Source organism: Balaenoptera physalus (genome assembly GCF_965194825.1).
Source record: "Balaenoptera physalus genome assembly, chromosome: 20".
Classification (NCBI taxonomy): Eukaryota; Metazoa; Chordata; class Mammalia; order Artiodactyla; family Balaenopteridae; genus Balaenoptera; species Balaenoptera physalus.
Genome location: NC_138901.1, coordinates 46,430,214 through 46,446,012, shown reverse-complemented (window position 1 = coordinate 46,446,012; position 15,799 = coordinate 46,430,214). Strand labels below are relative to the sequence as shown.

Genomic DNA, 15,799 nt, shown 5'->3' with positions numbered 1-15,799 from the left:
TTTTTATTTTTGGCTGCATTGTGTCTTTGTTGCTGTGCGGGCTTTCTCTAGTTGCGGTGAGCGGTGGCTACTATTTTTTAGGTCTGAGAGTTTTTTATTTATGTATTTTTTTAAAATTTGCTAAATATTTTATTCAACAGAGTGGTTGCCAGTTTTCATGGGTAATTTCAAAAATGAGATATTATTTTCGACTTTTTTTTTTTTACCAGAATGAATTAGGCTTTTATTTTCTCTTTCTTTTGATGCAATTTGTCTTTTTTAACATCTTTATTGGAGTATAATTGCTTTACAATGGTGTGTTAGTTTCTGCTTTATAACAAAGTAAATCAGTCATACATATACATATGTTCCCATATCTCTTCCCTCTTGCATCCCCCTCCCTTCCACCCTCCCTATCCCACCCCTCTAGGTGGTCACAAACCACCGAGCTGATCTCCCTGTGCTATGCGGCTGCTTCCCACTAGCTATCTATTTTACGTTATATATGTCCATGCCACTCTCTCACTTCGTCACAGCTTATGTGGCTGCTCTTTGTTGCGGTGCGCGGGCTTCTCACTGCGGTGGCTTCTCTTGTTGTGGAGCATGGGTTCTAGGCGCGCAGGCTTCAGTAGTAGTGGGATGCGGACTCAGTAGTTGTGGTGCACGGGCTTAGTTGCTGCACGGCATGTGGGATCTTCCCGGCCCAGGGCTTGAACCCCTGTCCCCTGCATTGGCAGGTGGATTCTTAACCACTGCGCCACCAGGGAAGCCCCATCCACCAAGCCTTTGCATATTCTGCTCCATTCTCCAGGGGAAAACCTTGCTCCATTCCCAACTGATAAAACCCCAGCCAGCCTTGAAGACCCAGTTGGATGATCACCTGTTCTATCAGGGTTTTCCTGACTCTCACAGGCAAAGGGAACCAGTTCATCCCCTGTGCGTCCATGGCCCAGCCCCATCGCACCATGTATCAGACAATGGAGCATGCATACAGTCTTCCCCATGAGATTAAGTGCTGTTTGAGGAAAAGGACCAAATCGTCCATCTTTGCATCCCTCCTACCCCCTCGACCCCCTCACCCATAGCCAGATCTGCAGTGGGTGTTCCAGAGAATGAAGGCTGAATGACAGTATGAAAATATAGCAGTGTTGGTTTCAGATTAAATACTTTAAGTACATTACGCTTCCTATACAGCTGATAAGACTTGAAATAAACACACGAAGAAAGCTTTCAAAAACTCATTAAGGGGCTTCCCTGGTGGCGCAGTGGTTGAGAATCTGCCTGTCAATGCAGGGGACACGGGTTTGAGCCCTGGTCCGGAAAGATCCCACATGCCGCGGAGCAACTAGGCCCGTGAGCCACAACTACTGAGCCTGTGCGTCTGGAGCCTGTGCCCTACAACACGAGAGGCCACGACAGTGAAAGGCCCGCGCACCGCGATGAAGAGTGGCCCCCGCTTGCCGCAACTAGAGAAAGCTGTCGCACAGAAACGAAGACCCAACACAGCCAAAAATAAATAAATAAAAAACAAAAACCCTCCCCCTTTCCTTTAAAAAAAAGAAAAAAACCTCATTAAGTTAAAAAGTTCTATCTGACCATTTAGGAAAAAATTCCAACAGATAGCACAAACCAGGGTATATAATCATTTGGTGAATTCATGAATACCTCACAGAAAGATCTCCATTTTAACATATATTGTAATGTTAGTGCTATGGGCCTTTAAAAAAAGTAATACGATTACTCTAACTGTACCATATCTTCCTGCAGAGATGCTGAAAAGATGATCAGTTTTCCAGTACTTTTGGATTTTCTCTTTCAACATGAAAGGCAAAGATGGATATTTCATAAAGCAAATAAGTATGTTTGATCTGCACAAAAATCTCCAGTAAATCGCTGTCATAAGAGCAGGTAAAGCTGAGGATGACCGTGCACCCCTGCATGTCCTCTGAGGGGGCTTTGTCCAAGGGCAGCTGCTTCTCAAGGCAGACAGGCACGGTGCAGCGCGAGAGAAATGGAACGTCAGTAGATGGCTCACGGTCCTCAACAGCTGTCACACCTTAATGCTGTTTGATTCTGGTCCTGCCTCAGTCACACTGAAAAGCTTTTAAGACTTCTCTCTGGGGTTCTTTTGTGTATAGAAGATGGGTATGACTATACAGAAATGGGTTAAGTTCATTCCTTGGAAGCCTGTTATTTGCAGGTGGGGTATCTTACCTGGAAATGGGCAGGCAGGTCCTAACTGCAAACTTCATAGGGTAATTGAAGACCATTGCTTAGAATGGGGAGTGGCTCTTTCTGGGACAAGCAGAGGTGGTAAACAGAATCCTGGTTCCTGCCAATTCTCATCTCATTTCTCATCTCCACCCCTTTCACCCTTCTCCCTGAACCTCAGCCCATTCCTCACCCTGCCTCTCTTCCCCGGGGTAGGAGGAGATGCTTATTTTGCACCTTATTTGGTAATAATCATTTTAAAAACACGAAGCTTTAGTGGTTTGCTTTAAAAAAAAAAATGCTACCTTTGTCACATGGCTTCAGCAGAAAGGCCATATGAAAATATCATGTGCTTATCCTGGCCATTTTCTGTGTCAGTTCATGAAACCAATGGGAATCACTTGGGTAGTTCACTAAGGGTGTAGATTCCTGGAGATTCGGATTTAGAAGGCCTGGGATGGGGCCCAGCAATTTGCCTTTTGAACAAGCACCTCCAGGTGATCCCAATGCAGATGCCGCCCACACTTTAAGGAACCCTGCTAAAGAAAGACTATCACTGGACTTCCCTGGTGGCACAGTGGTTAAGAATCTACCTGCCAATGCAGGGGAGATGGATTCGAGCGCTGGTCCAGGAAGATCCCACATGCCATGGAGCAACTAAGCCTGTGCGCCATAACTACTGAGCCTGCGCTCTAGAGCCCGTGAGCCACAACTACTGAGCCCACGTGCCACAACTACCGAAGCCTGTGCACCTAGAGCCCGTGCTCCACAACGAGAAGCCACCGCAATGAAAAGCCCAAGCACTGCAACAAAGAGTAGCCCCCGCTCGCTTCAACCAGAGAAAAGCCTGCGCGCAGAAACAAAGACCCAATGCAGCCAAAAATAAATAATTAAAAAAAAAGAAAGACTATCATTGTTTTTTCATGGCAAATGCTATTTCTTTGTATGGAAATACCATAACATCTTTAACCATATTTATTTTCATGGACTTTTATATGGTTTCTGTGTTTTCACAATTAATAATGATGCTATACTATTTGTTTCTTCTGCACAGCACCACTTTCTGCTTCTTTTGTGAAATGTTGGCCTCAAATACTTCACCTCCAAACACTCCCACCCAGCTGTTTTGCCCTGTTCCAAAAAATGTTCTTCCCCTGGTCTTATTGGAGACTTCCATATTCTGAGAAGACCCACTTCTCTGGCCAAAGTGACTTCTACTGGGGTAGGCATCTTACCCACGTGGTGACAATCTTGCTTACTCTGACACAGGAAGATTTTCTTCTACTATGTTTTAAACTAACACATTTTATTGAATATAAGATGCCTTCTCTGTAAGATGTACCCTTATTTGTGTATCACAAAGATGTTGCCCATTATCACTGTAAGAATCCACCAATTATAAGTCACAGCCCAATTTCAGAGATGCTAAAATTAAAAAAAATGTATTCCTTAGAATCAGTAAAACAAGTCTTACTTTTGCTCAGTGTATTTCTCTTTTTCAAGTACACCTATTATTTGAATGTAAATTTTTTGTTCTCTGCCTTCTATATCTGTCAGCTTCTTTGTTATTACCCCCTTCCTCTGTATGCCAAGAGACCGTCTTAAACTTTTCTTTCATATTGATTCTATTTTCTGCAATACCAATTGTGTCATTTCTACATTTTCATGTTAATTTAAATTCTTTAATATCATTTCTTATTTCATTCAAATAATTGGACATTTTTGTTTCTCAGCCAGGACCCTCTTCATCTCGGTCTGTCATGTAATCTTTGGTCTGTTTACGTAGAATCCATGCTTTCTTGAATTTTATTCAGAATACAGTTAGTTTCTATAATGTGAATTTTCTGTTATACTCCTTTTCAGAAATATGCTTTGCTTTTTCTTTTAAGGCTATAATCTACACCATTGTCACTGCTACTGGCTTTCTTTATAGGTCTCATAACTAAGGAGACAGTTCTGGTGTTCTCGCACGAAAGGGGCATATGGATCCTTCTGGAGTCGTCCTTAAAGTCCACCTGTTTATAGTTGGAATCCATTTCTCCGCTTTTAAGCTGGAGAGCTGCCTTATGGACACAGCCTCTAGGTGTGGTTCTGAAGTCTTTTACTTACTATGAAGATGCTGATCTGAGAGGGAATCCCTACATCTTGCTGCCCTGTCAGCCTACCGAGAAGGAAAGTTTGAAATTATTTCTAGTTCTTAAGTTGTTAAAAAAAAAAACAGTAAAGGAAAAGCTGCAACCCCCAGCATACAACATACCCATGGCTCTTCCAGCCCATAGCTCTTTTATTTGCTAATTTAATATCTTGAAATACCTATTCACTTCTGTCCCCAGATGTATTACATTGCTTAGAGTGGTAATCCTGCAATCGGTATAAGACGAGAAGTATTCATAAAGGGAAGGAAACTGTAAAAGAGTTCTTCCTTTCCTTCATACAGAAGGAGGACTAAGTTACCACCCTCTGGTGGGCAAGATGCACATATTGGTAGGAAAGGGCTAGGAGTATCCTACGGCCAGAGAGCTCCATCAGCCAGCCTCTGTTTTCAACAATTATCTACTGGGAGTCTTCTGAGTGCCAGGGATGTTCTGAACACTAGGGAAACTGCAGTGAAATAGAAATAAATAGAAATAAAGTCTCTGCTTACATGGGGCTTATATTCTAGTTGGAATATATACAATAAGCAAAAACTAAAGATACAGTGTCAGATGGAGATGAAAGCCATGGGGGAAAACTAAGCAGAGTAGGAGTCAGGGAGTTCTGGGGTGAGTGAACTGCTATTCTCTACACGACAGTTACGGAAGGCCTGATGAGGTGACATGTGAGCAGAGGTGAAGGATGTACCTCTCAGTGGACCTCTGGTTGAGCAACATTTCTAGTTTCCTGTACTAAGGAACGTTGGTATCTCTTTCTATGTTTTCATGTGTATCTCTACTGGAAAGCAGAGGAGGGTGAATTGTGGTCACTCACTTTTCTGTCACCAGGAATCAGATGACTTCAATAATTATCATTTTAAATGGCCCCAATACTCCGTTCAGAAGATGGACCATAATTTAATTAACCAATCTTCTATACAGTTGACCCTTGAACAACAGGTTTGAACTGCCTGGATCTACTTATACATGGATTTTTTTCAATAAATACTGCAGGACCACACGATCCCCCAGTTGGCTGAATCCACGGATAAGGAACTGTGGATACAGAGGGCCAACTAGGGAACTTGAGCATCTGCGGATCTCCTGCCGGTGGGTCCTTGAACCAATCCTCCCTTGGATTCTGAGGGACAACTGTAGTTGTCTATCTACATTATTTTCAACTATCTCTATTTTACTTAAATATTTTTAGTTGTAATATAAACTACTATGATTAGTAGCCAGGCATTCAAGGAAAGCAGTTTGGGAATACAGATTACGAGCCAGGAAAATGGGTATCCGGGTTCAGGGGCAGAGGAGCGCGGATAATGAGGGAGGAGCAGGAAGGCGTGCGCATCAGAAGGACCGGACAGAGAGGGCCAGGAGCAGAGGCCTTTGTGAGGTGGCCTCCCTCCTCCACCTTCACCCCTGCTCAGGAGGGCTCATCTCCTCTGGCCCCTGTGGCCATACCAATGGCCTGCTTGTTCGTCTGATTCTACCCATAGTTTTAGTGTGAGTTAAAAAGAACATAAGCAAACTACAACAGAGAAGCAGGTCAAGCATTCAGTTAAATTCAGTAGCGGTGCTCCTTTAATTAAGCAGGTGTTAAAGATACTGCTTATGAAAAACAAGAAGCAGATGGCACTGACTTCTGGCTTTCACCACAGAAACAGAACAGGAAAAATAAGAAGTTTCTGTGCCTAAGATTGGGGTTATACTGAGGTTTCCAGCATCCAGACAGGCAAATGCCTAGACAGCTGCTTAGGGCAGATGGGTCCTTTGACAGCTTAATATTGCAGACTTTCTGGTAACTCTGGTAACTCTGTAGGGTGGCCAGTGTGAGGCCATCTGTTTACTAGTGGGCAGAAAAGCTCACTACCGGTAGGTAGTCACTGCTGAGCATGAGATACAAACCGAAAGTCAAGTCAGCCATTTTCATAACCTTGGCAAAGCAAACTGGCCTGGGAAACCACTGGCATAACCACCACAAAGAAACCTCACCTTAGCTTCATGTGACCAACACAATGGGACCCCAGAGAACAGTAGTATTCCAAGAGGTTTTATTTGGGTTTATTTCAACTTATTCAATGCCATGAGATAAATCATTCACTTAGAAAGCTCTTTTGTTCTTTTCTACTTGTCTAAACAGAAAAGGAAAACAACCATGAATTTAGAGCCATCTATAATATACCTGAAAACTAGCTGCCGTTTATTATTTAAATGAAAAAATTTTTAGATAAGTAACACATATTTTTGTTGCAAAAGGTTTACAGTGAAAAATAAATCTCCCTCCTATACCTCCTATGCCTCTTTCTCCCAGTACCCCATCTCCCCTCTCCAGAGACAAACATAGTTACTCACTTCCTGAATGTCTTTCTGGATCTAGTCTATAATATACATAATTGTGTGTGTGTGATATATACACATGCACACATATATATGTCCTTACAATTTTTTAATTGGCTGTATTTAAAATGAACAAAGCATATTAAAAGCTCTGAGAAGTACTGCAGTAAAGAAACCTGTTTAACTTCATCAGGGAATCCTAAATATACCTGACTCTGGGACCCCTACCTTTCTGCTTTGGTATAACTTCCGGTCTGTGGAATGTAGCCAGGACTTGCTGGTATGGCTGGATCAGGTGTTTCTGGAGGGCGTCTGTTCTGAATGGTCTGTGCTTGAGCCATGCTGGTTGTTAAATATTGTAAATGTCACCCCTTTGAATATACTTTATTAAAAGACTATCTTCAAATGTTTTAGAAAATGTGAAATGTGTGCGTGAGTTCTTGCAGAGGCAGAAATAATGGGTCCAGGTTAAGTAAAGACTGAAGGAGGTGAGAGAAAGGCTAATTTATATTTAGTTGGATCTAGTTTCAGATCAGTATAGAAGGAAATGCCAGGAAAGGGCTGGCTTCAGCTCGTGAGAGAAGATGGTCATGAGAAATTCACTAGGTAGAGGAGAAAGCCATAAGCTTTAACATTTTTGTTTTTGTTTTTAATCATGAAATATTTCAAACATCAGTGCATTTTTCATCTAGAAGTTTGATGAGTCTTTTTTTATATTTTCCATGTCTCTACTTAACTTTTGAACACCTGAAATTTAGTTATAATAACTGTTTTCATGTCTGGGTCTGCTAATTCTAACACCTTTGTCAGTTCTGGGTTGGTTTCAATTGGATGATGGTTTTCCCCTCATACTGGATTGCATTTTCCTGCCTATTTGTATGCCTGGTAATCTTTGATTGGACGTCAGACATTGTGAATTCTACCTTGTTGGGGGTGGATATTTTTGCATTGCTATACATATTCATGAACTTTGTTCTAGGACACAGTTAAATTACTTGGTAGCAGTCTGATCCTTTTGGGTCTTGCTCTTAAGATTTATTAGGTGGGACTTGAGGGGGATCCTACACAGATCTCTAGCCTTCTCTCTCTGTGCTCCTCTCTGGTACTTTGTCCTGCAAACTTTAGCTTACTTGGTCTCCCCAGACACATGCCTCCATCTCCTGAACCCAGGGAGTCCTTGTGCTTCCCCTGGGTTCCCCCTGCATGCACCACGGCCTGGAGCTCACCCAAGGCAGTGTGCTGGGGTAATTGTAGACCTCACCTTGTTTGCTTTTCACCTCTCAGGGATCATTGCCCTTCACTGCCTGACGTCTACGGTCTTGAAAATGGCTGTTTCACAGATTCTGTCTTTGCGCTGTTGTTGTTGTTTTAGGCATAAGGGTAAGGCTAGTCCCCCTCCCCTTTTTAACGTAAAGTTTACTCCCATGTTTTCCTTTTTTATTCATATGGCTTTCCTTGTTTTCTTTGCTCCTTATTTTCATCTTGCCTGTGCATAGTTCTCTTGCTGTTTTCTTTCTGGCTTATTATTTGCTTTCAGTGGGGGCAGTTATTTGCTGAAATGCAGCCCTAGAAGAGGTGAGGTTACCACACTAGGGTTGTTGAAATGCAGCCCTAGAAGAGGTGAGGTTACCACACTAGGGTTGTCCTACAGTTTCAATTCAGGCTGTTGACCTCACGTCCTCCTCTCTCCAAACTGCAGCAGCCTCTGCCTGAGGCCACTTCTTCCCTCGGCTGACTCTGTCCTTCCTCTTCACCTTCCATACACTGGGGTCAGCATGACTTAGAAGTTCCTTAGGCCACAGGTGCTCTGGGTGTATCCCTGTAACCATTTCTGCTCTAATGACTATGGTTGGCAGCTGCAGGTTTGCTTCTTATTTGTTCCTATTCCTATTTTACTGAAGATTTATGAACAATAATAAATATTCAATTTTATCAAATAGTACTTCTGTGTTCCATTAAGAATTATTCTGTGAATAGACAGACCTTTCTAATGGATAACCATCCTTGTATTCTTAGGGCATAGCCCTATACTCAACTATACGCCAATAAACAAACACACAAAGCAGTGACAAAAAAAAGGAACTAAAAAAAAAAAAATCCAGTATCTTGACAGTCTTCTCTTCCTTCCATTTATAAATTTTAAAGACATTTAAAATTCTTACGTATATTCAAAGCGTCCTGTGCCAGCCTCGCGGGCTTCCTCCCTGCAGAGCCTGTGAGCGACAGCCCTTCCCTCACACCTGACTGGGCCTCTGGGGCAAGGAGGTGCTGCACGAAAGGAAGTCTGAGGCACAAGAAGTAAACTGCCTGGTCCATGATCACAGAACTACTGTGTGGCTGACAGGGTCTTGGTGCTCCGGCCGGGTGTCAGACCTGAGCCTCTGAGGTGGGAGAGCCGAGTTCAGGACATTGTACAACCAGAGACCTCCTGGCCCCACGTGATATCAATCGGCGAGAGCTCTCCCACAGATCTCCGTCTCAACACTAAGACCCAGCTCCACTCAACGACCAGCAAGCTCCAGTGCTGGACACCCCATGCCAAACAACTAGCAAATCAGGAACACAACCCCACCCATTAGCAGAGATGCTGACCAAAATCATAATAAGGTCACAGACACCCCAAAACATACCACCGGACACAGTCCTGCCCACCAGAAAGAAAAGATCAAGCCCCAACCATCAGAACACAGGCATCAGTCCCCTCCACCAGGAAGCCTACACAACCCACTGAACCAACCTTACCCACCAGGGGCAGACACCAAAAACAACAGGAACTACAAACCTGCAGCCTGTGAAAAGGAGACCCCAAACACAGTAAGTTAAGGAAAATGAGAAGACAGAGAAATACACAGCAGATGAAGGAGCAAGGTAAAAACCCAACAGACCAAACAACTGAAGAGGAAATAGGCAGTCTACCTGAAAAAGAATTCACAGTAATGATAGTAAAGATGATCCAAAATCTTGGAAATAGAATGGAGAAAATACAAGAAACGTTTAACAAGGACCTAGAAGAACTAAAGAGCAAACAAACAATGATGAACTATACAATAAATGAAATTAAAAATTCTCTAGAAGGAATCAATAGCAGAATAACTGAGGCAGAAGAACGGATAAGTGATCTGCAAGACAGAATGGTGGAAATCACTGCCATGGAACAGAATAAAGAAAAAAGAATGAAAAGAATTGAGTACAGTCTCAGAGACCTCTGGGACAACATTAAACGCACCAACATTCGAATTATAGGGATCCCAGAAGAAGAGAAAAAGAAAGGGACTGAGAAAATATTTGAAGAGATTATAATTGAAAACTTCCCTAATATGGGAAGGGAAATAGTCAATCAAGTCCATGAAGCGCAGAGAGTCCCATACAGGATAAATGCAAGGAGAAACACGCCAAGACACACATTAATCAAACTATCAAAAATTAAATACAAAGAAAAAATATTAAAAGCAGCAAGGGAAAAGCAACAAATAACATACAAGGGAATCCCCATAAGGTTAACAGCTGATCTTTCAGCAGAAACTCTGCAAGCCAGAAGGGAGTGGCAGGACATATTTAAAGTGATGAAAGAGAAAAACCTACAACCAAGATTACTGTACCCAGCAAGGATCTCATTCAGATTCGACGGAGAAATTAAAACTTTTACAGACAAGCAAAAGCTAAGAGAATTCAGCACCACCTTCAGCTTCACAACAAATGCTAAAGGAACTTCTCTAGTTAGGAAACACAAAAGAAGGAAAAGACCTACAATAACAAATCCAAAACAATTAAGAAAATGATAACAGGAACATACATATCGATAATTACCTTAAATGGAAATGTATTAAATGCTCCAACCAAAAGACATAGACTGGTTGAATGGATACAAAAACAAGACCTGTACATATGCTGTCTACAAGAGACCCACTTAAGACCTAGGGACACATACAGACTGAAAGTGAGGGGATGGAAATGGATATTCCATGCAAATGGAAATCAAAAGAAAGCTGGAGTAGCAATTCTCATGTCAGACAAAATAGACTTTAAAATAAGACAAAGAACGACACTACATAATGATCAAGGGATCAATCCAAGAAGAAGATATAACAATTGTAAATATTTATGCACCCAACATAGGAGCACCTCAATACATAAGGCAAATGTTAACAGCCATGAAAGGGAAATCGACAGTGACACAACAATAGTAGGAGACTTTAACAACCCACTTTCACTAATGGACAAATCAACCAAAATGAAAATAAATAAAGAAACACAAGCTTTAAATGACACATTAAACAAGATGGACTTAATTGATATTTATAGGACATTCCATCCAAAAACAACAGAATACACTTTCTTCTCAAGTGCTCATAGAACATTGTCCAGGATAGATCATATCTGGGGTCACAAATCAAGCCCTGGTAAATTTAAGAAAATTGAAATCATATCAAGTATCTTTTCTGACCACAACACTATAAGACTAGATATCACTTACAAGAAAAAAACTGTAAAAAATACAAACACATGGAGGCTAAACAATACACTACTAAGTAACCAAGAGATCACTGAAGAAATCAAAGAGGAAATCAAAAAATACCTAGAAACAAATGACAATGAAAACACGATGACCCAAAACCTATGGGATGCAGCAAAAGCAGTTCTAAGAGGGAAGTTTATAGCAATACAATCCTACCTCAAGAAACAAGAAACATCTCAAATAAACAATCTAACCTTACACCTAAAGCAATTAGAGAAAGAAGAACAAAAAAACACCTAAGTTAGCAGAAGGAAAGAAATCATAAAGACTAGATCAGAAATAAATGAAAAAGAAATGCAGGAAACGATAGCAGAGATCAATAAAACTAAAAGCTGGTTCTTTGAGAAGATAAAAAAATTGATAAACCATTAGCCAGACTCATCAAGAAAAAATGGGAGAAGACTCAAATCAACAGAATTAGAAATGAAAAAGGAGAAGTAACAACTGACAATGCAGAAATACAAAGGATCATGAGAGATTACTACAAGCAACTATATGCCAATAAAATGGACAACCTGGAAGAAATGGACAAATTCCTAGAAAAACACAACCTTCCAAGACTGAACCAGGAAGAAATAGAATATATAAACAGACCAATCACAAGCACTGAAATTGAGACTGTGATTACAAATCTTCCAACAAACAAAAGTCCAGGACCAGATGGCTTCACAGGGGAATTCTATCAAACATTTAGAGAAGAGCTAACACCTATCCTTGTCAAACTCTTCCAAAATATAGCAGAGGGAGGAACACTCCCAAACTCATTCTACGAGGCCACCATCACCCTGATACCAAAACCAAAGATGCCACAAAAAAAGAAAACTACTGGCCAATATCACTGATGAACATAGATGCAAAAATCCTCAACAAAATACTGGCAAACAGAATCCAACAGCACATTAAAAGGATCATACACCATGATCAAGTGGGGTTTATGCCAGGAATGCAAGGATTCTTCAATATATGCAAATCAATCAATGTGATAAACCAAATTAACAAATTGAAGGATAAAAACCACCATATGATAATCTCAATAGATGCAGAAAAAGCTTTTGACAAAATTCAGCACCCATTTATGATAAAAACTCTCCAGAAAGTAGGCATAGAGGGAACTTAACTCAACATAATAAAGGCCATATATGAAACATCCACAGCCAACATCGTTCTCAATGGTGAAAACCTGAAACCATTTCCACTAAAATCAGGAACAAGACAAGGTTGCCCACTCTCACCACTATTATTCAACATAGTTTTGGAAGTTTTAGCCACAGCAATCAGAGAAGAAAAAGAAATAAAAGGAATCCAAATGGGAAAAGAAGAAGTAAAACTGTCACTGTTTGCAGATGACATGATACTGTACATAGAGAATCCTAAAGATGCCACCAGAAAACTACTAGAGCTCATCAATGAATTTGGTAAAGTAGCAGGAGACAAAATTAATGCATGGAAATCTCTTGCATTCCTATACACTAAGGATGAAGAATCTGAAAGAGAAATTAAGGAAACATTCCCATTTACCATTGCAACAAAAATAATAAAATACCTAGGAATAAACCTACCTAAGGAGACAAAAGACCTGTATGCAGAAAACTATAAGACACTGATGAAAGAAATTAAAGATGATACAAACAAATGGAGAGATATACCATGTTCTTGGATTGGAAGAATCAACATTGTGAAAATGACTATACTACCCAAAGCAATCTACAGATTCATTGCAATCCCTATCAAACTACCAATGGCATTTTTCACAGAACTAGAAAAAAAATTCCACAATTTGTATGGAAACACAAAAGACCCCGAACAGCCAAAGGAATCTTGAGAAAGAAAAACGGAGCTGGAGGAAGCAGGCTCCCTGACTTCAGACTCTACTACAAAGCTACAGTAATCAAGACAGTATGGTACTGGCACAAAAACAAAAATATACATCAAAGGAACAGGATAGAAAGCCCAGAGATAAACCCATGCACATATTGTCACCTTATCTTTGATTAAGGAGGGAAGAAAATACAATGGAGAAAAGACAGCCTCTTCAATAAGTGGTGCTGGAAAAACTGGACAGCTACATGTAAAAGTATGAAATTAGAACACTCCCTAACACCACACACAAAAACAAACTCAAAATGGATTAAAGACATAAATGTAAGGCCAGACACTATAAAACTCTTAGAGGAAAACACAGGCAGAACACTCTATGACATAAATCACAGCAAGATCCTTTTTGACCCACCTCCTAGAGAAAGGGAAATAAAAACAAAAATAAACAAATGGTACCTAATGAAACTTAAAAGCTTTTTCACAGCAAAGGAAACCATAAACAAGATGAAATGACAACCCTCAGAATGGGAGAAAATATTTGCAAATGAAGCAACTGACAAAGGATTAATCTCCAAAATATACAAGCAGCTCATGCAGCTCAATATCAAAAACAAACAAACAACCCAATCCAAAAATGGGCAGAAGACCTAAACAGACATTTCTCCAAAGAAGATATACAGATTGCCAACAAAGACATGAAAGGATGCTCAACATCACTAATCATTAGAGAAATGCAAATCAAAACTACAATGAGGTATCACCTCACACTGGTCAGAATGGCCATCATCAAAAAGTCTACAAACAATAAATGCTGGAGAGGGTGTGGAAGAAAGGGAACCCTCTTGCAGTGTTGGTGGGAATGTAAATTGATACAGCCACTATGGACAACAGTATGGAGGTTCCTTAAAAAACTAAAAATAGAACTACCATATGACCCAGCAATCCCACTATTGGGCATATACCCTGAGAAAACCATAATTCAAAGAGTCATGTACCACAATGTTCACTGCAGCTCTATTTACAATAGCCAGGACATGGAAGCAACCTAAGTGTCCATTGACAGATGAATGGATAAAGAAGATGTGGCACATATATACAATGGAATATTACTCAGCCATAAAAAGAAATGAAATTGAGTTATTTGTAGTGAGGTGGATGGACCTAGAGTCTGTCATACGAGTGAAGTAAGTCAGAAAGAGAAAAACAAATACTGTATGCTAACACATATATATGGAATCTAAAAAAAAAAGGTTCAGAAGAACCTAGGGGCAGGACAGGAATAAAGATGCAGACGTAGGGAATGGACTTGAGGACACGGGGAGGGGGAAGGGTAAGCTGGGACGAAGTGAGAGAGTGGCATGGACATATATACACTACCAAATGTAAAACAGATAGCTAGTGGGAAGCAGCTGCATAGCACAGGGAGATCAGCTTGGTCCTTTGTTCACTACCTAGGGAGGTGGGATAGGGAGGGTGGGAGGGAGACGCAAGAGGGAGGGGATATGGGAATATATGTATGCATATAGCTGATTCATTTTGTGATACAGCAGAAACTAACACACCATTGTAAAGCAATTATATTCCAATAAAGATGTTAAAAAAAATTCTTACATATTTTCGAGATAGAAATGTGTCTCAGAACACATGCTAGGAAAAGAAAGCAGTTGATGGATTCTAGAACCAGATTCACATATTTCCACCACTTGTAGAGGCATTTAACAGGGGTTAGAATTTCAGAAATAAGGACTCAGATTGAGAAAAAATACTTCAGTTTCCCAGGCAAAAACTATTTATTACTACAGGCATCCAAATGAAAGGTAAAGATTAAAATCCCTTTGATTATCCATACTGTGCTATAACTACATATTAGGAGGAAAATAGGCCTGTTTATTTGAGTTATAGACTTTATTGTAGAGATGCCTTCTCCATGTCTTTCCCTTCCATTCTAAACTCTTCAGTATTTCTCTTACTTCATAGTTATTTGGCAGATGGAAGGGAATTTTTCAAAGGCCTATATGTTTATTACTATCTTTTGGTAATTCCTTAGTTGGATCTTATTTTTTCCCACCAGATGACCATGAAACATTATTTTATTTATAGCATTTAAAAACATTTAATTATATAAGATATTTAAAGATCTGTTTTGATCTAGGATACAAGGTTTAAGAACATAAAATAAATGGCCTGTGCAGCTCACTTTTAAAATTATACTCCATACATTTATCAGTAAAAAGGAACACAGCAGAATTAGATGTGTGGACAGCAGATTCTAAATAAGCCTTTGTTTAGAGAAAAGCCATGTCTAAACTTAAAGGAAAAGAAATACTCATGAGGAACTAGATTACTGTTGGCAACGTAGTAAATGTCTTTTAGGAAGAAAAGGAACTGGACACTGGGCTCATTTCTCAGTCCCTGAGTTTGGAGGAGTGGTCTCCTTCTGGCATCAGGGTGGTGGGGTGGCAGAGACAGTGTGCCACAATGGGAAGAACATCTGAGTTTGGAGTCAGAGAAACACCCAACTCCAAATACTCCATGACCTCCTTTGGGAAGAGAAACCCCATCTCTAAAACAACTCTAATAAATAACAAGTCACTTCTCTGCTTAAAATTATCCATTCACTGGTCCCCATCACCATCAGGATCTGCTCCCCGTTTATATCTCTCACATCACTGTTCACTACACTGACATAAACAACCACCCCAGGTATCGCCTAGGGCTACTATGAAGTTCTCAAGACAATGCCACGTTCCCTCATGACTCCATGTTTTTGCAGAGGTAATTGCCTCTTCAGAATCCCTTT

The 15,799-nt window shown here is 40.5% G+C and overlaps 1 protein-coding gene across 1 annotated transcript in view; it reads right to left on the bottom strand.

Annotated features, from left to right (window-relative positions):
* The window catches only part of MYO1D (myosin ID), a 351,112-nt gene that overhangs the window by 90,880 nt on the left and 244,433 nt on the right, over positions 1 to 15,799 (bottom strand). The gene's annotated exons all lie outside the window — the stretch shown is intronic.